The sequence below is a fragment of the Phragmites australis genome, chromosome 3 (assembly GCF_958298935.1).
Source record: "Phragmites australis chromosome 3, lpPhrAust1.1, whole genome shotgun sequence".
Classification (NCBI taxonomy): Eukaryota; Viridiplantae; Streptophyta; class Magnoliopsida; order Poales; family Poaceae; genus Phragmites; species Phragmites australis.
The window spans coordinates 25185626-25210222 of NC_084923.1; the positions used below are offsets into that span (position 1 = coordinate 25185626).

At 48.1% G+C, this 24597-nt stretch overlaps 1 long non-coding RNA gene across 2 annotated transcripts; it reads left to right on the plus strand.

Annotated features, from left to right (window-relative positions):
• Positions 1 to 94: 94 nt before the first annotated feature.
• Positions 95 to 24050, plus strand: LOC133912724 (uncharacterized). 2 transcript variants are annotated; one of them, XR_009908883.1, is made up of 4 exons: positions 95 to 1019; positions 1224 to 1287; positions 1828 to 1884; positions 23650 to 24050. It is a non-coding gene; the product is annotated as an uncharacterized LOC133912724 (long non-coding RNA). The 2 variants fall into 2 exon arrangements; XR_009908882.1 differs by lacking the exon at positions 23650 to 24050 and adding an exon at positions 3392 to 3496.
• The last annotated feature ends 547 nt before the right edge of the window (positions 24051 to 24597 follow it).

The following is a 24597-nucleotide window of genomic DNA, read 5'->3' on the forward strand; positions in this document are numbered from 1 at the left end:
GGAGCCACGTCAGCTAGAATAGGACAGCCGTAGGATGGCGATCGGACGGTCGGATCGGGCGGTTTGGTCTGCCCTGTGGTTCTGGATCCTCTGATCGAGTTCAGCTTGGACAGCAGATCCACCAGCTTCTGCACGCCTGCCTGGTACTCCGCTTCCTTCCGTCGATCGCTCCGCCGCCGCCGCCATCCCACAAAACCAGAGCAGAGCGAAAAACCCTAACCAACAGCCCCGATCCAAAGAAAGAGAGAAGAAGAGCATCAGGAGGCGTTTAGAGTAATGGAGCGGACGGCGTACTCTCGCACGAACCACTCCGCATCTCCTGCTCCCTGGTCTGCTCGATTCCCACCAAACCCCGCTCGTCCAGATCTAAATCCGGCGCTCCAATGCCCGAGGCGCCACCGCCGGCGCTGCTGCCACTGCAGGCGGCGGCGAGCGCTTCGGCGGCCGTCCTCCTGCCGCGAGCGTGGCGGCGGCGCCTTCGGGGGTTGCTGGGGGCGCGCTGGTAATGCCGTGGCTGGCTTCCTGTAGTTAGCTATGAGTGTCTCATGGCTGCTGAGGGGAATGAAAGTCTGATGACTCGGCGGTTCCCAATTCAAAATTTTGGCCCAGCATGTGTGTGCCAGTTCTTTTCATTTCGCAATCTGGCTTGCTCTAGAATTTATCTTAGGATGAAGGCGGGGAGCTAGAGTGTTCCTAGCTGCGATAATATTTCATTCCTATCTAAAAAGCACACACTAAGTTTCCTTAGTACTACTGTTCATAAGATCTTCAATTCCTGTCATCACGTTATCCTGGAGCTAAAGTATTAGGGTAATGTAACTCTGGAATGCCATGAAAATGACCTTTTATAATAGAAGCTGTCCACTTTTTGGTGCTGGATTTAGTAAAATTTTGCTGAGGCGTGATTCATATTGTTGAAATATTTGAAGGAAGAGGCGGCTGGTGCTGCAAAAGAGAAGAGGCCTCACAGGGTTATGCTCACCTGTCTACTCGCCTTGGCAGCCCATGCCTTGGGAGAGGTAACATTCGTAAATTCAGATAAATGCACGTTGTGTATTCACAATTAGTTCACATATTGCACATACATGTGCATCTCTCTCTCTCTCTCTCTCTCTCTCTCTCTCTCTCTCTCTCTCTCTCTCTCTCTCTCCATTGTAGAGGTTGCATTCGCAAAGCAAATAAATGTTATACTTATTCTCCTTCTCCCTTCGCATTCGCTGCAGCTACACTTCTGATCCTCTTTCATTTTGTTGCTAAAGGGCTGCTGGCAGTTTTAGCCATCCCAAGGTATGCTCTACTGCAATGTGACTCATGCCATGGATCATGTTGCATAGATAAACTGCAGTATTAATACAGTCCCTTGCTACCATGATCTTTCATATGCATTTTTGGATCAGGTTGCATTCACTGACCACTGTCACCAGAAGTTATGTGGACTGGTCTAACTGAAGCTTGACTATTTTTGTCTGTATTTGGTGATTACTTCTTTCTTCAGCCTGGCATAGGATATTCTTATGACAAGACTTAATAAGTTAAAAAATTCTGTGAAAATCCATCAATTGTCGAGGAATTTTGGTTACGAAGTTGGTTGATTAGCATCAAAATGAAGTCATTTGCACGAGCCACCCTAAATTTACATGGTGTTGTAAGTTACATGATGAACTGATAAAGCTATCATCCCAACTCAATTACACTTTTGTGCTTTCATTCAAATGCGGATTGGCTTTTCACACAAAACTGTGCAAAGGCCTGCTGCTTTTCTTCATTTCTTTTTTTCTTTTGGCTTAAGTTTGTTTGATCCTATTGGCTCTTGATATATGAATGCAGGATACTGTACTGGAGTTGGAATTTCAGGGCATCAAAAAGCAATTTGCTATGCTCCAGGTAAAACAATTTCTCTTTACTAGCTGCATCTGTCCCAGACTCTTAACAAGTAATAACTCATATTTTGATAGTGCCAATTTGAGCAAATGAGCCACTATCATCTTTCTAGCCTTGGATGTTAATTCTGGTAGTCCATGTTAAAATATTCTACAGGCTTGACTCAAGCAAAAGTTATACTATGAGAAAATGTAGGTTATAATGTGTTATAGCTCTAAGATCTACTTGACTTTCATTTCGAGAGAGTAATTAACCATTTTTTGCGGTGTTAGTCCGGTTACTGCCTTGTTTAGTATGAAGAGGCTACCTGTTTCCTTTATTTCATGTTTTAATAAGAATCTGTCAAACCAAGGCATCCTCAGCTTCATTATGAGTCAAAAGTATACATTCTCCTGTATCAAAAAAAAAAGTATACATTCTCCAAGGGGGCAGGACAATGGCATGGTCATTGATCTTCTTGATCCAAATTATAAATAAATACCCAGTTTCATGGACAGAATTTGCATTGAACTTTTAAACACCATTAACATTCCATTAGAGTTCCTGTGATATACAATGCTTATGTTACTCCAGTTTTGACCCGTTACCTAATTCCTCAAAAATATAGAAAACAGAACTGGGCACAAGATTTTTGAGCACCTAAATTTACCTTGAAAGCTTACCCTTGACTTAAGTTCTAATAAACTTAGCCATGACTTTGCCACTCTTAAGTTTATGCAATATAAAATGTTGACCATTAAAAGTAGACTTGTATTTTGATGGCAAAGTGGGAAGGGGTTTGGAAGGGATGAGACACTCCCTTGTGTGGTGACCGGTGACTTCACAATGTTGACAATAGGATCCAACTTCTTTGACGAAGCACTTTATCTCCGGTGACTTGATGGCATTTCCACCGGGTTGAAGAAGCAATCAATGCCTCTCTTGTTGTAGTACATGGCATTCTTCATGAGAAATTCTTTATGCTTGTACTCTTCTTTAGTCAACCAGGCCACACATGAATTTAAGCTTGCAATCTCATCTCTAAACTCTTTTTCCCTTGCATGGTTAGTCTTTAGAGATGAAACATTATCACATGAAGATGAGCAAGGTATTTCAAAGAGATCATCACAAGATGTAGATGCATTGATCTTACCTACTTTAATAGTAAACAATTCATTTAGAGAAGAATTAATAGCATCATATGCTAGTTCAAGCTCCTGATATTTGCATTTCAAGTCAACATGCTCAAGTTTTAGCTTTTTGTTACTAACCTCAAGAGACTTGCTAGATGCAACTACTTCATCATTTTTCTTAAGCACATCATTGTATTTAGCAAGCAACTCATTATGACTAGAATTAAGCATAGCATTAGTATTTTCAAGAGACTTGATTTTAGCTTTTTGTTTGTTGATGATAGTAGCGTAGTTATTCATGAGTTTAGATAGATCACTAGGAGAAAGATCATCATCATCGCTACTATCATCATCATCACTACTCACCTTATTATTATATTTTGCCATGAGGTATATAGGTGGTGGAGGTAGAGGTGCATCATCATCATTGGTGATAGCAAGACCAATGAAGTTGTTGTCTTCATCATTGCTTGAATTATCACTTGAGTTACCAACAATTTAGACCTTGCATTCTGCACCCTTCTTGTTGAAGAGTTTCTTCCTTGAATGCTTATCTTAGTTCTTCTTCTTGTGCTTGTCCTCATCTTCATTTGCTTCAATCTTCTTACCTTTGTTTATGTTCTTCTTGTTTGGTTGAGGGCAATCATATGACATGTGATCAAGCTCACCACAATTATAGCATCTCTTCTTATCTTCTCCATCGAACTTGTCAAATTTTTTTGGACGAAATTTGTTCTTCTTTGGATCATAGTTGTAGCCTTTCTTTTAGAATTTGGAGATCATCCTTGTGGTTCTTCTCGTGAGAAGAGCAAGCTCGGTGTCGGTGTCATCATCATCACTGTCTTCTTCATCGCTTTCGCTTGATGATGGAGCTTTATTTTCTTCTTATCAACCATCTTTGCCTTGAGAGTAAGATTTTTGTTGGATGAAGACTCATAATCTTCAAACAAAAACATCTCATGAGCACATATCTTCCCAACGGCGTCGATGATAGTCATGTCATTGATGTCGCTTTTATGAAGAAGAGAGATGACAATATTATATTGTGGTTTCGAAAGTACCATCAAGATCCTATGAATAATGTCTCCTTGAGACAATTGAGTTAATTCAAGAGAGTTAATCTCTTCTACAAGCATATTCATGAGAGAATACACATTATTGCACAATTCATTTGGAAGCATCTTGAATTGATTAAGAGCATTTATAAGCACATGATATCTTTCCTCACGAATTTTTCTAGAACCCTTATGAATTTCACAAAGAGCGGTTCAAATCTCATTAACATATTCCTTGCTACGAATTCTAGAGAAAATCTCTTCACTAAATCCCTCAAATATAGCATTATTTGTCTTAGCATTCCATCTAATTTGTTGGTCGGTAAAAGGGTGATCAAATCCAATGGAAGCGGCTAGCCAAGCTTCGGGGGAAATCGCCTCAAGATAGCTTGTCATGCGAACTTTTCAATAGGCGAAGTTCTTTTCATCGAACCTTTAGCACGCTCATTTCCCGGGGCCATTGCATTAGGATTTTAAGCCTATTAAGAGCACGATGTTCTGATACCAATTGAAAGGATCTAAAGACCCTAGAGGGGGTGAATAGGGCAAAAAAAACTTAAACCAACTACCGAATTCTAGAACAAAGAGCAATCTTAGCCTAGAATGAATAAAAGCAACTAGACGACCTAACAAGCTAGAATGATAAGTAAAAACATGCAAGCATATAGAACATAAATAAAGTGCGGAATTGAAACTTGTATGAAGGAAATGCTAGAAGCAAAATGCGGAATGTAACAAGAGTAGGGAAATGGGACATCGAGTTTTTCCCGAGATATTGAAGAGTTGACACTCTCCACTAATCCTCATTGTAACATCCACACAAGGATGTCGCTCCCCCTTGAGTCACCAAGACTCAAGTGCTCACTAGTGATTGCCACTTCTCCATTTCCAGATTAGCGGGCATCAAACCAAGTATACGAACTTCACGGGGCTCTCACAAGACCTCCAAGAGCTTACCGAGAATACCTCCAATCTCCATGATCGGCTAGGTATTGCCAACCACCAAGAGTAACAAGCTAACTGGTTCACTTGATCCCTATCAAGCCTAAACAACAGCTAAATACACACTCGCTACTCTTGAAGCACTAATAAAGTCCTTAATCTTCAGGTAAGAACTTACAAATCACATCAAGTGCTCTGCCTTGCTTCTAAATGATACTAACTGTGTATGAATGCTTCTGGGTTGCAAGAGAGACGGATGAATTCACGTGAGAGGTATATATAGGCTAGAGGTCCAAATCTAGCTTTACCCAATCACTCACATTTTCTATGAACATCGGATGGTCTGGTGTACACACCTCTGGCAGCACTGGACAATCCGGTGAGACTATTTTTCTTCACATGTTGTCTACTATCTGTCAGTAGCCGTTGCAAAATGCTCCGATCACATAGTATCACCGGACAATCCGGTGAATTATAATTCATTTCCTCCAAAAATACTAAGTCACTGTTAAATAGTTTGGTAATAACTCCCTTATGTCACCATACTATCTAGTCAGTTCAACTCAGATTTTCTCAAAAACAGTCCTTATGTTAAATAGTCTGGTGTATGTGTCCTTCTGATCACCGGATAATCCAGTGCATGTAACTTCAAATTTCTCTAAAGAATGACTCTTCTGTTAAATGCTCCGGTGCAAAATTCCTCCAATCACCGGATGATTCAGTGAGGTCATTTGAAACCTTCACAGAGAGGGAAAATAGTCCAGTGAGTTTAAACCTTCTCGCACCGGATAATCCGGTGAGAACAATTTTTCTGGAACTTGTCCAATTCAATCGACTTCGAGTTTTAACTTCTTAATTTCTCACCCATAGGCTTTTATGAGTTACCTAGTGCTAGATTTTCGTAAATGTGCATTCAACTATATCTAGACTCAACTAGGTCAAGCTACAACACTTAGCCCCCCCTTTATAGTACGATCAAAAAGACAAAAAAAGATTTATGTCTATTTTAAGTGTCCTTCATCATCTTGTGACACTTAGAAGTAGAAGATCCTTAATCTTGACGTGAATATCTTTTGATCGACCGATAGAATTCTATGAGAGATAAGAAAACCTATTCAATTATTATGAACTAAAAAATTTTGATTCCCTTCAAAACATACGCATTAGTCACAATGATACGGTTGCCGTTAATTACCGAAATATTTACCACTTACCTAGAGGACTAGATGCTACAACATTGCTATGACAGACTCAGGCTTCAAACCTTTTAATATTTCAAAATTCAAATTTGAACATTTTTTACAATAATTTTATTTTTTGGAGGGTCCTAAATGAGTGGAATTCGCTTATGATTGTAACAAGTACTTAGGATGAAATACTAGGCTAGCTTGATCCGTTTCATCACTAACAGAGTAGCCTAACCACTTCTTTCTAAGCACCAGAAGTAGTACTAATCAATACACAGGTAAAATTTTGGGGCCCTTGTTCGGTTTCTCATCTCGCTCATGACTAGGGACGGGGCATCCTACGATGATTGAGGCATGAAAAGGCATCACAAAATAATGATGTTCAGAAAGATCCGATAGTTTGATTGCCCTAAGATTTTAACGGTAGAAACTAGACAATGAAATGTAACTATTCCAATAAGAATCATATCGATCGAATCTATGGATCAAGGGTTATAACTGTTGCAAGTAGACTGTGACATATGGTAACGAAAATAAATTAAACACTAAATTTGTGATTCTACAAGAATTATGAAAAATTAACTAACTGAACTTTTCTGAATTTTACCTTGATACTTTAGGATGATTTTAAATGAATCAAACCAAGACAAATTATGATAATTAAAGAATCATAAAAAATCAACAACGAACAAGAAACAAAAAGCACAGAGAAGGTGCGAAATTACCCCTATCAACTTACAAAATTAGATCTCAAAGAATACTTGTGAGTTCACAAGATGCATCTCAAAGAATCTCTGAAAGAGTATGTAGGAAGCCCTAGATGCAACTCAACCTCAAACTCAGCACTTCGTGGACATTACCTATTTATCTTTGCTCCAATAACCTGGTTCTTATTCCTGACAGACACCTCCACCGAATGGACTCGGTTGGCCCCTTGCTACACGTCATCTGCTTGGGCCATCTACTAGCACACTCGGGCCGACGCGCCCCTAACTTAGGCCTCCTCGGTGCTTCTTGGGCCATGTTGCTCTGTGCATGCTCTGACTTGGAGCCATCTCTCCAACTAGGTTGCTTGCCCCTCATGCTCCTGCCCTGCCTGCTTCACACGTGCGCCTGGTAGGCCTGGGCATTCGGATTTTTCAATTATATCGGTTTGGTTTTTTCAATGTATGAATATTTCAGTTTCTAGATAATGCAAACCGAAGTTTCTGAAATTTTTTGGAAAACCATCCATTTTCGATTTCAGTTTTCACTGATCATTGAAAACCATGTCAAACCTTCACTGCAGTGGCAGCCTAGTTCTGGCTCATGCTGTTGTGGTGCGAGGGGTCCAACAGCGGAGGTCCGGAGTTGGAGGCACCGACGCTGAGGTACGCATGAGGTCGAAACTACCGCGGAGCTCTTCACGTTGGCCGACAAGTGCGCCAGGGTGACGGAGGCTCGGTCGTTGCTTGTCCCGCGCCCTGAGCAACCCGCTGCCGATAAGGCAGGTCCTTCCCGCTCCGACAAGTGGGAAAAGAAAAGGAGATAGAAGCGCGACGCTGCCCCTGTCGTGCCGACGGAGGGCCCTGCCCGCAGGCCAACACACCGAGCGGCTATCGACAAGAAGCCTGCTCCCACGAGGCCCAAGCCGAGAAAATGGTGTGAAATCCACCAAACTGACTGGCACGACCTCACTGAGTGCCGATCGGTCAAGTGTCTCGTCGAGCAGCGCCAGAAGGAGCGTGAGGAGCGCCGCAGGGGTGGCGACGACAAGGCCACCCCCAAAAACTAAGAGCTTGGGTTCCAAGAGCCCAAGCACACCGTCGCTTTCATCGATGGAGGCGCGTACACACTCTCCTCTCGTCGCTGCGTCAAGACAATGCGGCGTGAGGTGTACTCGGCGACCCCAGGCGCTGCGGCAGCAAGGCCTCTGAAGTGGTCAGAGATCCCGATCACCTTCAGTCTGGCGGACCATCCCGCGAATACTGCATGGGTGGGGCGACTACCTCTTGTAGTGTCCCCCACCATCTGCAATGTGAAGGTCAGCCGGGTGCTGATCGACGGGGGTGCAGACCTAAACCTCCTGTCCCAAGAGGCATTCAAGAAGCTGCAGGTGCCTTCGAGGCGCCTAAAGTCGTCCCTCCCCTTTTACGGGATGACGCCATGGCACAATTACCCCTCGGGCAGGTCGAGCTGCCCGTCACATTCGGGAGCCGGGATAATTTCCGGACGGAGAACGTTGTCTTCGACATCGCGGAGGTCCCTCTACCTTACAACGCAATCCTCGGGTGCTCGGCGCTCGCCCGGTTCATGGTGGTAACGCACTACGCCTATCTCACGGTCAAGATGTCGGGCCCTGTTGGCCCCATCTCCGTGCCCGTCGAGACCGGCAACGCTGTCTCCTGCACCGAGCAGTTATACTCGCCCTTGGTCTCTGCTCGGGCTGAGGTCGAAGGACGCCCAGGGGGCCCGGGACCCTCTTCATCCAAACCTTAACTCGCCGCCGACGCCTCCATCCCCACGAAGGAGGTTGTGGTGGGCGAAGACTCGTCCCAGGTCATCTGAATCGGCGGTGACCTGGGCGACAAATAGGAAAGCGTGCTCGTAGCCTTCCTCCGGGCTAACACTGACGCGTTTGCATGGTAGCCGTCAGATATGCTCGGGATCCCTAGGGAGGTGATCGAGCAAAACATTGCCATGCACTCCGACGCACGGTCGGTGAGACAGAAGATTCGGCGGCAGGCGCCCGAGCGCCAGGAGTTCATCCGGGAGCAAGTCTGCAAGTTCCTCAACACCAGCTTCATCCGAGAGGTCCTCCACCCGGAGTGGCTGGCCAACCCAGTCGTCGTCCCCAAGGCCAACGACAAGCTGCGGATGTGTGTCGACTACACCGACCTTAACAAAGACGAAGAAAAAACATCTTTTATTTCCCCATCCGAGCCGCCAGATACCAGCAGAGCAATGCTCAAGATATCCTTTAGAACCAACAAGTTGAGAGACACTCACCCACGGACTCCGGGTTAGTTCTGCAAAGTTCACTGAGTCCGGATACTCCGGTACTCAGTATTTAGTCCGGAGTCTCCGAGGTAGACTCCGGCAGAGGGTGCTCTGTTCTGATTTATTTTTTGTTAAAAAAAGGACCGGAGTCTCCGGTGTTCACCGGATACTCCGGTAGATGGTGAGTTTTAAGGCCGGAGTCTCCCTCGGAGACTCCGCCAGAGGTCAATCGGTTAAGTCTATTTTTATTGAAAAAGATCGGAGTCTCCGGTGTTCACCGGATACTCCGGTAGGAGAAAAATGTTTTAACCGGAGTTTCCGAGGGAGACTCCGGCAGGGGTGTCTCAGTTAGCATTTATTCTTTTTTGATAAAAAGATCGGAGTCTCCAGTGTTCACCGGATACTCCGGTACCTGGAGAGGCCGAAGGGTCTGGCATGTCTCCGGACTTAGTTTTTTTGAAAGCCCTGTCAGGACCGGAGACGTAGCTACATCTAAACATGGCCAAATGGGCCATTCGTGCCGGCCCGGCACGGGCCCGACTCGGCACGGCCCAGCTACGGCACGGCCCAAATGGCCCATCTACAGTAACGGGCCGTGCCGTGTCGGCTCGCGTGCCTTCCCCTCGGCCCACGGCACGGCCCGTCGGTGATCGTGCCGTGTTGGGTCGGCCCAGGCACGATTTCTGCCCGACGGCCCGGTCGGTCCGCCGGGCCAAAATAGATAAAAAAAATATAAAAAAAATGAAAAAAAATATATAGAAAATAGATAAAAATATAAAAAATAGATAAAAAATATTTAAAAATAGCTAAAAATTAAAAATATATATATAATAGAAAATACGTGTCGGGTCGGACCGTGCCGGGCCGTGTCCGTGCCGGCCCGACTCGGTCGGGCCGTGCTGTGCTGGCCCGTCGTGTCGCACGCTCGGCCCAGGCACGGCCCGTGGCCTCGTGCCGTGCCGGCCCGGCCCGTCGGTGATCGGGCTGTGCCGTGCCTGGGCCGTGCCTACAGTGCTGTGCCTCGAGCCGGCCCAGTAGGCACGGCCCATTTGGACGTCTTTAGCTACATCTTTAGATTCTAGCTGCGCGCTTTAATTCATAGCTGTTTTTGATTTCCTGTATAGACCGGAGACTCTGGACTATTTCGGATACTCCCGACCAGATCGGAGTATCCGACCTTCACCGGGTACTCCCGACCAGACCGGAGTATCCGACCTTCACCGGAGTATCCGGAAGTTTTAATCTGTTGTTTTAGTTTTAATTTTCAGAAAAGCCTATTCACCCTCTCTCTAGGCACTTTCACCCGCAACAAGGCTCTCATCCCGTTAAAAGTGTGATGACAACTACAAGACCATTGGAACTCCTCCACATGAATTTATTTGGGCCGATAGCCTACATAAGTATTGGAGGTAACAAATATGGTTTAGTTATTATTGATGACTTTTCACGTTTCACTTGGGTATTCTTCTTGCATGACAAAAGCGAAACACAAGCTATTTTTAAGAAGTTTGTAAGAAGAGCTCAAAATGAGTTCGAAGTGAAGATCAAGAGAGTGAGAAGCGATAACGGAAGTGAGTTCAAGAATATACAAGTTGAAGAGTTTCTTGATAAAGAGGGAATCAAGCATAAATTCTCGGCTCCTTACTCTCCTCAACAAAATGGAGTAGTCGAGAGGAAAAAGAGGACTCTAATTGAGTCCGCAAGAACAATGCTTGATGAATACAAGGTATCGGATCAATTTTGGGCGGAAGCAATCAACACCGTATGCCATGCCATCAATCGGTTGTATCTACACAAGATATTGAACAAGATCGTATATGAGCTTCTAACTGGTAATAAACTAAATGTGTCATACTTTAAAGTATTTGTTAGCAAATGCTTTATTTTAAATAAGAAGGGAAGAAGTTCTAAATTTATTCCAAAGGTATATGAAGGTTTTATACTTGGTTATGGATCAAATGCCTACGCCTACCGTATTTTCAACAAAACCACCGGTTGCGTTGAAATTGCGAGAGACGTGATATTTGATGAATCTAATGGCTCACAAGTGGAGTAAGTTGATCCTAATGTGCTAGGTGACGAAGAAATACAAAGCGAAGCAATCAAGAAGATGGCAATTGCTGAAATTATGCCTTTAGAGCAACAAAAGCTTCAATAGACTCAAAATGATCAAGATCAACCATCTTCATTAATACAAGTGGATCCATCAACATCAACTCAAGATCAAGGCGACAAACGACCACAAGACCAAAATCAAGACTATGAAGACCCAAATAACTTTTTGGATGGTGAAGTGGGAGATATTCAATATCAATCTCAAGTACCTCACCCACGTGTTCATCAAAGCATCCAAAGAGATCACCCCGTTGACAACATACTTGGTGATATACAAAATGGGGTAACTACTCGTTCAAGAATTGCAAATTTTTGTGAATTTTACTCTTTTGTTTTCTTTTTGGAGCTTTTGAAGGTAGAAGAAGCTCTTGATGATCCGGATTGGGTGATGGCCATGCAAGCAGAATTGAACAACTTCAAAAGAAATAAAGTTTGGTCTTTGGTGGAAAGGCCAAAGTAAAATGTGATTAGCATAAAATGGGTCTTCCACAACAAACAAGATGAAAATGGGATAGTAACAAGGAACAAAGCTCGATTGATTGCTCAAGGATTCACTCAAATTGAAGGTTTGGATTTTGGTGAGATTTATGCTCCCGTAGCTAGACTTGAGTCAATTTGTATATTATTAGCCTACGCTACTCACCATGATTTCAAGTTATATCAAATGGATGTGAAGAGTGCATTTCTCAATGGACCAATCTCCGAATTGGTATATGTGGAGCAACTGCTCGGCTTTGAAGATCCAAACATCCCGCACATGTTTTACAAACTCCATAAGGCGCTCTATAGGCTAAAGCAAGTTCCTAGAGCATGGTATGAATGCCTTAGGAATTTTCTTGTCAAAAAGAGCTTTGAAATAGGCAAAGCCCACTCTACTCTTTTTACCAAGAATGTTGATAATGATTTATTTGTTTGCCAAATATATGTCGATGACATTATATATGATTCTAATAATCAACAAGTTTGTTAAGATTTTAGTAGGATTATGACAAAGAGATTTGAGATGTCTATGATGGGGGAATTGAAGTTCTTTCTCGGATTTCAAATCAAACAACACAAGGAAGGAACCTTCATTTGCCAAACAAAGTATATCAAAGACATGCTCAAGAAGTTTGACATGGAAAATGCCAAACCAATCAAGGTACATATGCAAACTAATGGACATCTTGATCTCAATGGAGAAGGAAAAAGCGTGGATCAAAAGGTATATCGTTCCATGATAGGTTCCTTGCTTGCATCTAGGCCCGATATCATGCTTAGTGTGTGTATGTGTGCAAGATTTCAAGTCGCTCCAAAAGAGTGTCATTTAATAGCCGTTAAGAGGATTCTTCGATATTTAGTCGAGAACTGTGCATCCAGGGTGATCAATGAGAGATTGAACAACCCATATGACTATGAGAAAAATGTCGCAGATCATCGCTTTTGGAATGACTTCCAAGCATATTTTTATAAAACGGTGATCTTAGCAAAGAAGAAACCAATTACACATATGCAGTGGATTGATTGGAATTACATAGCTCAGAAAGATGATCCCGTATTCAATGAAGTCATCGCTACTTGTGAGAGCAAGAAAGTCAAGAACATAATGGCTTTCAAGTATGATTGGTGCGAGGAAGTCATCGCACAATTTTATGCCATCGTGTGGTTCGAGGGATCGGAAAATCCCTTTATGTATTGGATGACAGAAGGAGTCAAGTACAAAATAAGCTTAAGAGGATTTGCTTATCATTTTCATTTTGATACTCGAGACACATCCAAAGATCAAATCTATAACGAGAATCATCTTACTTTGGAAGAGCTTGAGTATTTTAACCATGAACGAGTCGAGTTTGGAAAACTTACAGGAATGAGACCATTCTACCTCCTTGTTTCGACTCACTTTGGCACCAAAGAGCGGGGATGCGACAAATGTGCATAGCATCTCTAGAAATCTCCTCGCCGTCATGTCCAATGATCATGCTCCCTTCAGTGTGGCGTACTTCTTTTGGGAAGAAATTGTGTTCACATCCAAATCGCCCATCAAGAGTTGTGGATACGCTCCCAACATCATGTCTATCATTGAGAGAGTGTCTAAAAAAACCTTTGTGAAGGAGATAAAGCATGAACCCTATCGGATGCGACCCCTTAACATTCGAGCTCCCTCTCCCTCGCCATCACCTCCTCATGCTCCACCAAGCTCAAGGAAGTTTGCCTCGAGACGTACTCCTCCTCGAGGGTCATCTTTTATCAAAAGTGCTCTCAAAGCCATTTTCAGAGTGTGCACTCATAATGCTACTCAGATCAAGGAGCAAGTTGTCCGTTTAAAGAAAATGGAGAAGCGTCAGAAAGCTATGTACGTCTCCATGAACCTTCAGCCACCTTGTTCACCCATCGCTTCGGATGAAGCGGAAAGTGCATCGGTTGAATTTGAAAATCCATGGGCATGGTATGATGAAGCCCAAGCAGTTGCAGAGAGCTCTCAAGCTCAAACTCAAGATGACTCCTCCGACGCCGTTCCTGGCAACGACAATGATGGAAGTGATGATGAAGATAATGATGATGACGCCGATGACGATGAAGAAGCTAGCAGCGATTAGGTTCTCTCTTTTTGGTGCTTGATGCCAAAGGGGGAGAGGGTTATCCAATTCTTAGTTTCCTTAGTTTTCTAGCTTTGGACTCTATTTCATCGTTGTTGGACATTTGGACTCTATTGTTTGTGCTCTGAACTATGTGCTCCATTTGAATTTGTAAGACTTTTTATGTTAGTATGATGATTGTTGTATTTTCTTAAATTAAGTGTGATTCATATCTTGCCATATGCATCTTGTTTACTTAATATTGCATCCCACGGATTCTAGGATATACGGGAAGCTCTTGTTTACCTAAGTGGGTTTTGGTTTATTGATGACAAAACGATTGAGAATCTAATATGTTTATCTAAGTTATGAACAGGTTTAAGTCTTAGTTGAGAAGACATATGACGTTTGACACTCGTCGAAAAGAAAGGAGAAGAAACTAGGAGTACTCAATAGGATTTAAATTCTTTTATTTTTGAAATTAAGTCTAGGATAGTCGCTCTATTAAGAGGGTTGCATTTGATTGCTTGATTAGTGTCTCAATGCTCAAGATATCCTTTAGAACTAACAAGTTGAGAGACACTCACCCATAGACACCGGGTTAGTTCTGCAAAGTTCACTGAGTCCGGATACCCCGGTGTTCACCGGATACTCCGGTACTCAGTATTTAGTCCGGAGTCTCCGAGGTAAACTCCGAGAGAGGGTGCTCGGTTCCGATTTATTTTTTGTTAAAAAAGGATCGGAGTCTCCGGTGTTCACCGGATACTCCGGTAGATGGTGAGTTTTAAGGCCGGAGTCTCCGAGGGAGACTCCGCCAGAGGTCAATCGGTTAAGTCTTTATTTTTATTGAAAAAGACCAGAGTCTCCGGTGTTCACCGGATACTTCGGTAGGAGAAAAATGTTTTAACCGGAGTTTCCGAGGGAGACTCCGGCAGAGGTGTCTCAGTTAGCATTTATTTTAATTTTTTTGATAAAAAGACCGGAGTCTCCTGTGTTCACCGGATACTCTGGTACCTGGAGAGGCCGGAGGGTCCGGTATGTCTTCGGACTTAGTCTTTTTGAAAGCCCTGTCAGAACCGGAGACTCCGGTGTTCACCGGAGACTCCGGTAACTTAACAGAATTGCAACGGTTAGTTCTGACACGTACTGTGACCGTTCTGACGCCGTTTTTGCATTGGAGCCGGATACTTCGGTGTTCACCGGATACTCCGGTCAGGTCTAACAGAACAGTAAAGACTAGTTTTTTAGAGAGGGCTATAAATACTCCCACATCCCATGGCATTAAAGGCTTGCTGTTGCTGGTGAACTCTAGACTCCTTGAGCACTTTAAGAGCATTCAAAGTCCCTCCAACCACCTCTAGTGCAAAGTTTGCAAAATTTAGTGAGTTTGGGTTTGGAGTGAGATTAAACCACTTGAGCATTGAGTTCTTCCTCGAGCATTCGCTGTGATCTTTACTCTTCAAGCTTTGTGCTTCTAGACGGTAAGGCGTCGCCCGTAGAGCACCCAATCTTTGTGGAGTGCCACGGGAAGCTTGTAATCGACTTCAAATTGAGTAAGGGAATTCTAGCTTGATCTTTATGGTCGCTAGAAAAGGATAGGGTTGGAAAAGACCCGGCTCTTTGTGAGCTCCTCAACGGAGACGTAGGCACTTCTTTGTGAGGTGGCCGAACTCCGGGATAAATCTCTCGTGTTCATATTTGTGCAATTTACTTAATCGTGCGAATTTGTGAATTTACTTATAAGTTGCCTTAGTGATCATCTTGCTAGTTTTAATTGTTGTTTTAGCTCTGTGATATCTAGTAGACCTAGCTACATTTTTAGATTCTAGCTGCTCGCTTTAATTCACAGCTGTTCTTGATTTCCTGTATAGACCGGATACTCCGGACCAGACCGGAGTATCCGACCTTTATCGGAGTATTCGGAAGTTTTAATCCGCTGTTTTAGTTTTAATTTTCAGAAAAGCCTATTCACCCCCCCCCCCCTCTAGGCACTTTCACCCGCCTAGGCCCTGGATCCATTACCGGTTTTCCAGTGCTCGAGTTCTAAAAAGACGTCCTGGGGGCTTAGGCGCTCTACACAAGAGAACCCATGTTCTCGGGCGCCCCGAGCTCAAGACATCTACCCTTCCCTGGACCGGTCGGCTGGAAAGCTGACAGCTACCTGGTGAGTTACTAAAGTTATATGAATTTCCTTCCATATATACGTAATGAACTATTGTTCCCGAGTTATCCTCGGGACCCTCGCAAGCTAATCTGTTCGGCGAGATGTTCTCCTCGCGCGCAAAACCCCACCCATGTGCTCGCTTTTTCGGAACGACAAAAACATATAGTAGTCGGTGTACCATACAGGCGGCGATGGCTGGCCTAGGTCCTTTATGGTGGCCGTGGTGCCCGGCCGGCTTGGCAGTGCCCCGAGCACTACCGAGCCTCTGGGGTTCTCGGGTATTCCTACCTCTCGAACATGAGTGGTCGGGACCGCCTAGATCCTAGGGGCGGGCTATCGGTGCTCGGCATGGTCAGTCCTACCCCGGACACCACCAAACCATGGGGACTCTTGGTAGCATTTCCACCCGCACGCGTCTCCGGTCTATTTGCTTGAGAGGTCGCAAGGTGAAAAGTGTTCACTAGCATGGCGTGTACCGTGCCAGGTGGATTTGTCTCCCGAGCAAAGAAGTTCATGTCTGTGTCTCTTGACTCAGCAGTTGTGCGAGGGCTCGAGGGCTAGACGCTCGGACGATCCCACTACTCGAACGACGAGTGATTGGGGCAACCCAACTTTCCGGGGGAAGATTGCCGGGCTCGACCCGGTCAGTACCTCGCGGTACACCAAGCAAAAGCAAGCAACATAAAGAACAAGTACAGAACGAAGTTTTGATCCCAAGAGTGGTTTCTATTATATCAAAAAGGAACCGTTCAGGAGGGGATCACTCCCATATTTACAACATTCCAAAAAACAAAAACCCTAACTATTTACAGGCTCAGGAGGAGAGCACGCGTAGCTGCTGCTGTCGCTGCTCGGGCCTGGCTCCCGCACAAAACACTCCGCCACCTTGGTGGCAACGTCGCGGACGGCTTCTCGGGCGGCGGCTTCCTTTGCCTCAACCACGCCCTGCCGGGCTGGCTCCAGCGGGAAGGCGGGGTCTCGGCTGCGGTAGTAGGTAAGAACGTGCTCGGCCACTCCTTGGGCCAGTGCACGCCCCTCCTGGGTCGCCAACTCCTGGACAGCGGCAGGAAGGGCCTCGAGGCGCCAGGAGATCTTTGCAAACCCGAGGGCGATGTGGCCTATCGACTCCTTATCCAACGACTGGTCACCCATGAACACGCACCCAAGCCCAGCTGCCTCCACGGAGTCCCGTGCCTACTGAAGGATGTCCCGCATCATCAGCTTCATGTTCGTCCGCTCTGAGAGGACAATCTCGAGCTCATCCTCGGCGTTCTTCAGCCGGGCCTAGAGGCTGGTGCCGTCGACGGTGCTGATAGGGATGCCCCTCGCAGTCGGGACCTCTCGGCGTTAGGCGACCGCCTTGGTCTGGGCTCGCTCCAGCTGCTCAGCCCGGGCCTTAACGGCCTGCTCTTGGGCAGCCAAGTAGGCCTCCTGCTTGGCGACCAGCTCCTCCCGGGTGGTGAGTGCTGACGATGCCAAGTAGGCATCCGCCTCCCGCCGCGCGATATGCTGCTCCCGGGCGTCAAGCGCCAGTGACGTTATGTCGACGTCTGTCTCTCGCAGCGCGACCTGCTTCTCCCGGTGGAGGACGTCGGCGCAGTCGCGCTCGAGCGCGTCGTTCTGGCGGGACAAGTCCGCCTGGGCAGACCGCACGGCCTCCAACCTTTTGCTGGCCGCCTCCTCCCGAGAAACCACCTGTCGCTCGCGAGCAAGCAGCTCTGCGGCGCACCTCCTCGACGCCTGGTCGTGCTCCACCGCAAGCCGCTCCAAGCGGCTGGCCTTCTCCTGCACGGCAACAGCCTCGTCGCGGGCCTCCTCCAGTGCCTCCCGCTCCTAGGCCACCTCGCGCACGGACTTCTCGTAGGCTGCGCGAGCTGAGGCAATGCGGGTCTCCAGCAGCTTTCGGGCCTCCTCCAGCCGGCCCCTCTCATCGACTACGGCGGCACGCTCTTGTTTGAGCTCGGACCGCTCTACAGCAACGACCACTTCGAGCCGCCCGATGACCTCTTGGGCGCTTCCCAGCACCTCGGGGAGGGGTTCCAGGGCCTGGCTAGAAGATGACCGGGGGCTGGGTCCCCTGTGAGTCCTGCTTGCAGAGGCGCTCGGGGACCCCGATGGCGGCCGCGCCGGCACCGCCCTTGTCGCGACCACCTCCCCTGCGGCCGTTCGCTTCTTCCTCGGAGGGCTCGGGGCAGGTTCGGCTGGGGCTCTCTGCTCAGGACCGGCCAGGGCTCTTGGCTCAGAGCTGGCCGGAGCCCTCGGCTCGGGGTCCGCTGGTGCGCTCGGTCCAGAGACAGGGGCTAGCCTCGGCTGCTCCGAGAGCTTCTGGCCTCCTGCAGAGTCCTTGGGCGGCCTGAAACGAAAACAGGTTAGTAACTAGCCAAAATCCGGGCAAAATGTGCTCGAGACAGAAAGGGAGCTTACGTGGTTTTGGGCTCGCGGTACCGCCATCGGGACTCCGGGATCCGGAAATCGGGGCTCTGCGGCTTCGGCTCAGGCTCGGGCTCTGCCCTCCTCCTTTTGGGAGGAGGGCTCTGGCCCTCGGGCCGTTGTGGGCTAGCCCCAGCGGCCGCTTCGGAGCCTACCTCCGAAGGCTGGTCGGTCCAGCCACCAGCTGTTGCATCGCCTGCCGGGCTCTGGCCCCCGGGTTGCCGCGCCCTAGGTCTAACCTTCGCCTCGGAGCCCACTCCCGAAGATTGGCAACCTCGGCTGCCCGCTGTCGCACCGCCTGTCGTCGGCTGTTGTCGCGGGGGTGACGGCAACAAGGATGAGGATGGCTAAGGGACGTACGCCTGGGGACGCTTCCCCTTGTCGCCTCGGGTCGCCGGCCTGCTATCTTCGGCGGCGGCGCCCTGCCCTCCGTTGTCATCCACCCCGGGGATGTGTATAATCTCGGGGTCCCGGCGCCCCAAACGGTCCACCAGCCCCTGGGCGTCGAAAGACGACATTGACGCCTGCAGAGCCGCCTGGCCCGGGTCTGCGCAAAGCGCCAGCTCCTCGCGTGGCAGGACTGCCCGGGTGAGGTTGTCGACGCCGGTCACCACCTTCAGCAGGGTTGCCAGGGCCCCCTCGTCGAGGTCCTCCTCTTCGCCGATGCAGGTCCTCGTCAAGTCGCTTGGACTGGTGTACATCCAGGCGAAGCGGGCGCGCTCCCGCAGAGGAGCCAGACGGCGGCGCAGGTAATCGGTGACCACCATGAGCGAGGTAAGCCCCGCCCGGCGCAGGTCGTCGATATGATTCAACACCGGGCGCATGCGCTCATCCTCCGCAGGGGCCGCCTCCCAGATCGGCATGTGGGGCTTCGCCGGCGTTTGGGGCAGCGAGAGGTGGTGATGGGGACTGACATCGATGTAGACCCAGTCCCGGCTCCAGTCGTCCCATTTGCCGCGCAACACCTGTGGGATGTAGACGTCGCCGAGTCCCTCCCGCAAGCGAAAGTTGCAGCAGCCGACAACCTCCACCTCATCAGATCCCTTCTTCTTCCCGACCGCTCAAAGGATGAAGAAGTGCCGGAAGAGTGCGACTGACGGCGGCACTCCCACGAACATCTCGCAGAAGTGGGCGAAGATCACCAGGATCACCACCGAGTTCGGACTCAGGTGGGCCAGCTGGACGCCGAACATGTCCAGCACTTGCAGAAGGAACGTCGAGAACGGCGGCACCAGCCCGGCGGCAGTGAAAGATACGAAGACCACGATCTGCCCGGGCCTACGCGTGGAGGGCGGAAAGTTGGCCGGTGTCACCACCGACGCCTCCCGCTGGCTAGCGGGGACTATCAACTTGCGGACCTTCTCTGCCCCCTCCTCATTCATGAGGCGGGACTTAGGCAGGACGCTGTTGGAGCTTGACGCGTCCTGGCGGTCGCTTCCTGCCCTCGGCATTTTTTGGGGTCGGGAGTGTGCTGGGAGAGGCTAGAAGCAAGGTGCGCCGCAGGCTGAAGAGAGAGCTCCCGGTGTGCAAGGAAGATGAAGGCAAAGGATGGCAACCGCAAGAATGGCGTGGGGGGTAACGGTTTGTTGCCCCTCTCCTTTTATATCATGGGGAATTCAAACGGCACATTCCTTGGCGCAATTTGCGAGGCGCATCTCCCTCGATCCGTGCGGTTGCCAGGCGCACCACCCTCGATCCGCGCGGTTGCCACGCGCGCCTATCGCCGCGGTATCACTCCCCTTGGAAGTCAGAAGGGCACGCGTCCTTTCTGTTTCCCGCCTGGGCCTTACCAAGAGCCTGGGCCAAAAAGACTGCAAAGACCGCAAGAGTTTGGCACCTAACGACAAGCCACGTGGCACCGATGCTGTGATCGGCCTCGAAGAAATAGGGCCCCATCCGCAGTCTCTGGGGCCATCGCCTGCCGATGGGCCCGGGGGCTACTGTCGGTGACATGGGAACTAGGGGTCCCCGAGTCCCGAGGCTAGGACAGTAGAATGCCACGTGGCGCCTTCCCATGAGGACCATCTCCCCGAGGCCCGAGAAGACCCAGTTCCGGGAGGGGTGCTCGGTGCCATGGACAGTGGTCCCCGAGTACCCGTAGTTCCCCGAGGACCCGAGAAGACACAATTCCGGGAGGGGTGCTCGGAGCCATGAACAGTGGTCCCAGAGTACCCGTAGTTCCCCGAAGATCCGAGAAGAGCCATTTCCGGGAGGGGTGCTCGGGGCCATGAACAGTGGTCCTCGAGTACCCATAGTTCCCCGAGGACCCAAGAAGAGACATATCCGGGAGTGGGCGCTCGGGACTATAAATAGTAGTCCCCGAGCACCCAGAGTTCCCCGAGGACCTGAGAAGCCCCTTATCGGTGGACCCCCACAAGAGCTCAGCGGTGAGGTGTCAATTGGTGAGGTCCGATGCTGCATTTAAGAGGGAGTGTGGTTGTCACTTCCAAACACTCACCCCCACGCCTGTCGTACTGAGTACGTCAGTCCCTGCCACCGGCTGGCAGGAAGGTGTGGGCACATTTAATGCGACGGATCCCATCGCACGTCACCCTGCGCGGGTTGGAGATATCGTTGCTGGACACGAGGCATATCGCCTGCCGCTTGCTGTGTCAAACCTGCTCTGACCGGGCGGGGATGCGGGGTCGTTCGGTGGCTGCCCGGTGCCCCCCCCCACTGCACCTGCTAAAGTTGGCGTAATGGGCGACAGGACCACCCGAGGGCGCATTTTCAACCCCTGTAACATCAAACTGCAGCCATATGATGGTTGCTTTCCATTTATGGCACATGGGAACTTGTGTCCTCCTTTCTGGGCACGCCAAGCCTCCCCCGACGGGATAAAAGGGGGTGCACTCGGAGAAGAACGGAGGAGCTCAAGCAGAAGTCTTAACACGCCCGAACGAATCGAAGAAGAAGAAGCTCTAGCACACAGTTAGAGGTCGGCACTTGAAGACCGAAGCTCTAGACTTAGACAAAAAACCTTGTAATACAAAGATCCAGAGAGAGGCATTCCCAGAGCATTAATAGCATATACACAGGAGTAGGGTATTACGCTCTGTGCGGCCCGAACCTGTCTAAAATCCCTCGAACATTTACTCCCACTAGCAGTCGATCATCCGTCCCGCCTACATCTCACATACTCGCATTAAATCCGCATACGAGGTAGATTCATAATCATCCCCCGGTCGAATCTCAAAGGGAGTTCATCCTCCAACAGTGATAGTAAGTATCATTGCTGATTTTGTGCCTTGAATCGGTAGTGATCAATGTGCCAAGTGGTGGTAAACTGCTCTACCAAGAACTCTTCAGTATGGGGATTTGACGTTCTAACAAACTTCCATCTTAAACTTTGAGATAGATTTTATTTTTGAGATAGAACTTCCATCTCAAATCTCCATGCTAAAGAGTTCCAGATAAAGCAGTTTTGCACAAAATGGCACATTGATCCTAACTGGGGTAGGCCTGGCAACAGGATAGGTTGAGGCCGGGTGCAGTAAGAACGCACCAGACCCGAAACCCAAGTTAGAAAACCCGCCCCGAACCTGAACCACTAAATAGGTGTAAAAATACACTTGACCTTGAACCCGAGTCCCTGTCGGGTTCCCCATGGGTGCCGAGGTGTCGAGAGATGGGGGCACTAAGCCCGGCGGGACCGCGGGTGACGGTGGCTTGGAACTAGGGTGTGGCTACAGCGGGGGGCGCAGAGGCAGGCGAGGCCATAAGGCAGTAGCGCGGTGCTACAGCATCGTGGGCTGCGGGCGGGGCGCGACTACGGCAACCTTAGGCCGTGAGGCAAGCACAAGCAAGTCGCGAGCGATGGCCGAGAGCTGAGGCATCGGGTGCGGGCGGGCGACGCCGCGATGACCAGGAGCCAAGGTGACAGGCGTGGGCAGGCAGGAGCTTAGGCTGTGGATGTCGGGCATGGCTGCATGGGTGAGCAGCGGCGTCATCGGGCCTCGAGCGAGCGGCATGGAGGGTGCAAGCGGGTAGGTGCCGAGGCTACAGGCAGTGGCCGGGAGCCGAGGCGTCGGGCACAGTTGAGCAGTGATGGCGGGTTGCTAGGCCTTTTCGAGCACCTGTGGATGCCCACGGGCAAAATCCTACACCCGCCCTCGACCCGACCACTAATCGGGCCTCAACCCGCAAGCCCCATGGGGCCAAAATTGGACCCGCCCTCGCCCCCACCCCAGTCGGGTGTAAAACCCGCAAGGACCCGACCCACCCTGACCCATTGCTAGCCCTAATTCGGGGGGGGGGGAGGGATGAACGTCCAGAGAGAGCGGCGACACGATGATCTTATTTTTGGTCTCCGGACCTAAGGCAAATTTGCGATAGAAACAACCTTCAGGTCGAGGCGTTGGGGTGCTAGGGTGGCATCAGGGCGGCAAGGCACCGGGGCGACGGTTGTCGGGCTAGTGTCGAGTGTCAGGGCAACGGGCGTCAAGATGATAATACGTCTAAGTGTTGGGGCGTTATGACATTTGAATTTATATTCAATGGTATCATTGCTAGTTGTAGTATACAACCGGCAATGATACTCTTTCCAATATTTAAATATCGTATATTGTGACAAATTACTGCCGTTTGGTCTCTAAAGAAGTATCACTATCGACCCAAGACCTCAACTGGTAGTGTTGTATCACTACCGGTTTGAGTTACAAACTGACAGTGATAAAAAAAAAGTATCACTATTGGCCCATGACACCAACTGGCAATGATAGTGCGTATCACTGTCAGTTCTTAACGATTCACTGATTGATCAGCCATTGGAGATGGTCAACTAGCAATTATACCTTATCACTACCGATTATTTTCAAACTTGCAGTGAAAAGGGACACAAATGACTTGTTCTGTAGTAGTGATTGTTCTCTAGTCCGAACGTCTCGCATGACCTCCTGACCGTCTTGACCTCAGTTTCTCTATGAACCTGGTCCTAGTCCCTGCAACCGGTCATGTCTGCCCTTAGGATACACCTGAACATGAACAAAACCAGCAACTAATTTCGAACACAAGTTCTTACAGACTTCACTCATGTTAATCTGCACAACACCACTCACATAAATGTATTGCACATACCAAAACCATAAATATCATTATACTACATGTGCATATTCAAGCAACATATTATCAACACATGTACATCATTTAAATTACCTTGATTTTACCAATTTTACAATAAAGCTGATTTTTTAGGACATGTGATCTCACACATGCCTTTGGTTGGCTCAGGAACACTACGAAATGATTGTGATCATGAGATATTTGCAGCTGCAATAGACATAAATAACATGGGCAATAGAAATCTAACTAGCTTCAAGTATGATACATGGTTATGTGGTGCATCATCCAAAAAATTGGCACCTAACCACTTCGAAATATAAAATCCTTAGCTTTGAGCTCGATTGGCACTACAATGCTAAAAATTAGGTGGTTGACATCAACGACTACTTCACCCCACAAATGCTCCTGGATAACATGGCACTTCATGCAAAACTCATGCTACACAAATGGCAAAGCGACTATTCTACTATTGATTCAACAGCATGGCGATTCTCAGCTGATGGTCAATATTCGATTATGATTGAATGTGCAAACCGTGGGTCCCATCAAAATGTAAATTCTTTGTTTGTATAGCCATCATGGAAGCTGTGAGTGCCATCGAAATGTAAATTTTTTTGTCTGGATAGCCATCGACAGCATGATTCAGACTTTGGTTTGTTTACTTAGTGTGGACCTTGGTGGGCGCCTGGTTACATGAGACTCATATAACGCCAAACCACTATACTAACAAGCTACTCAAAAATAGCAAAAACCCTCGTTTTATTTGAAGCTTCTAGAGCTTGTTTTATTTTGTTTTTTTGGGTTCCTTGCATCCCAAACTGCCTCCATGAAATTGTGTGGAATATTTTTTCTATCTATAAACATTCCCCATATTTTTCAATAAAGAAAACCCTAATCCTAAGCGGCCTGAACTCTAGTGCTACATTCCATTCCAAACACTGACTGAATGATTGATTTCTTTCAGCAAAATAATTTCAAAGTTAAAATTCTTAATTTTTGACCAATCTAGTTGTTGATCATGGACATGGGAAGGCGATCAGCCTGAAGATCGAAGAGCTGGACTAGTGAATGGGGGGCCTCAGCCTCACTCACCCTTCTCTGTACTGTACCCCAACC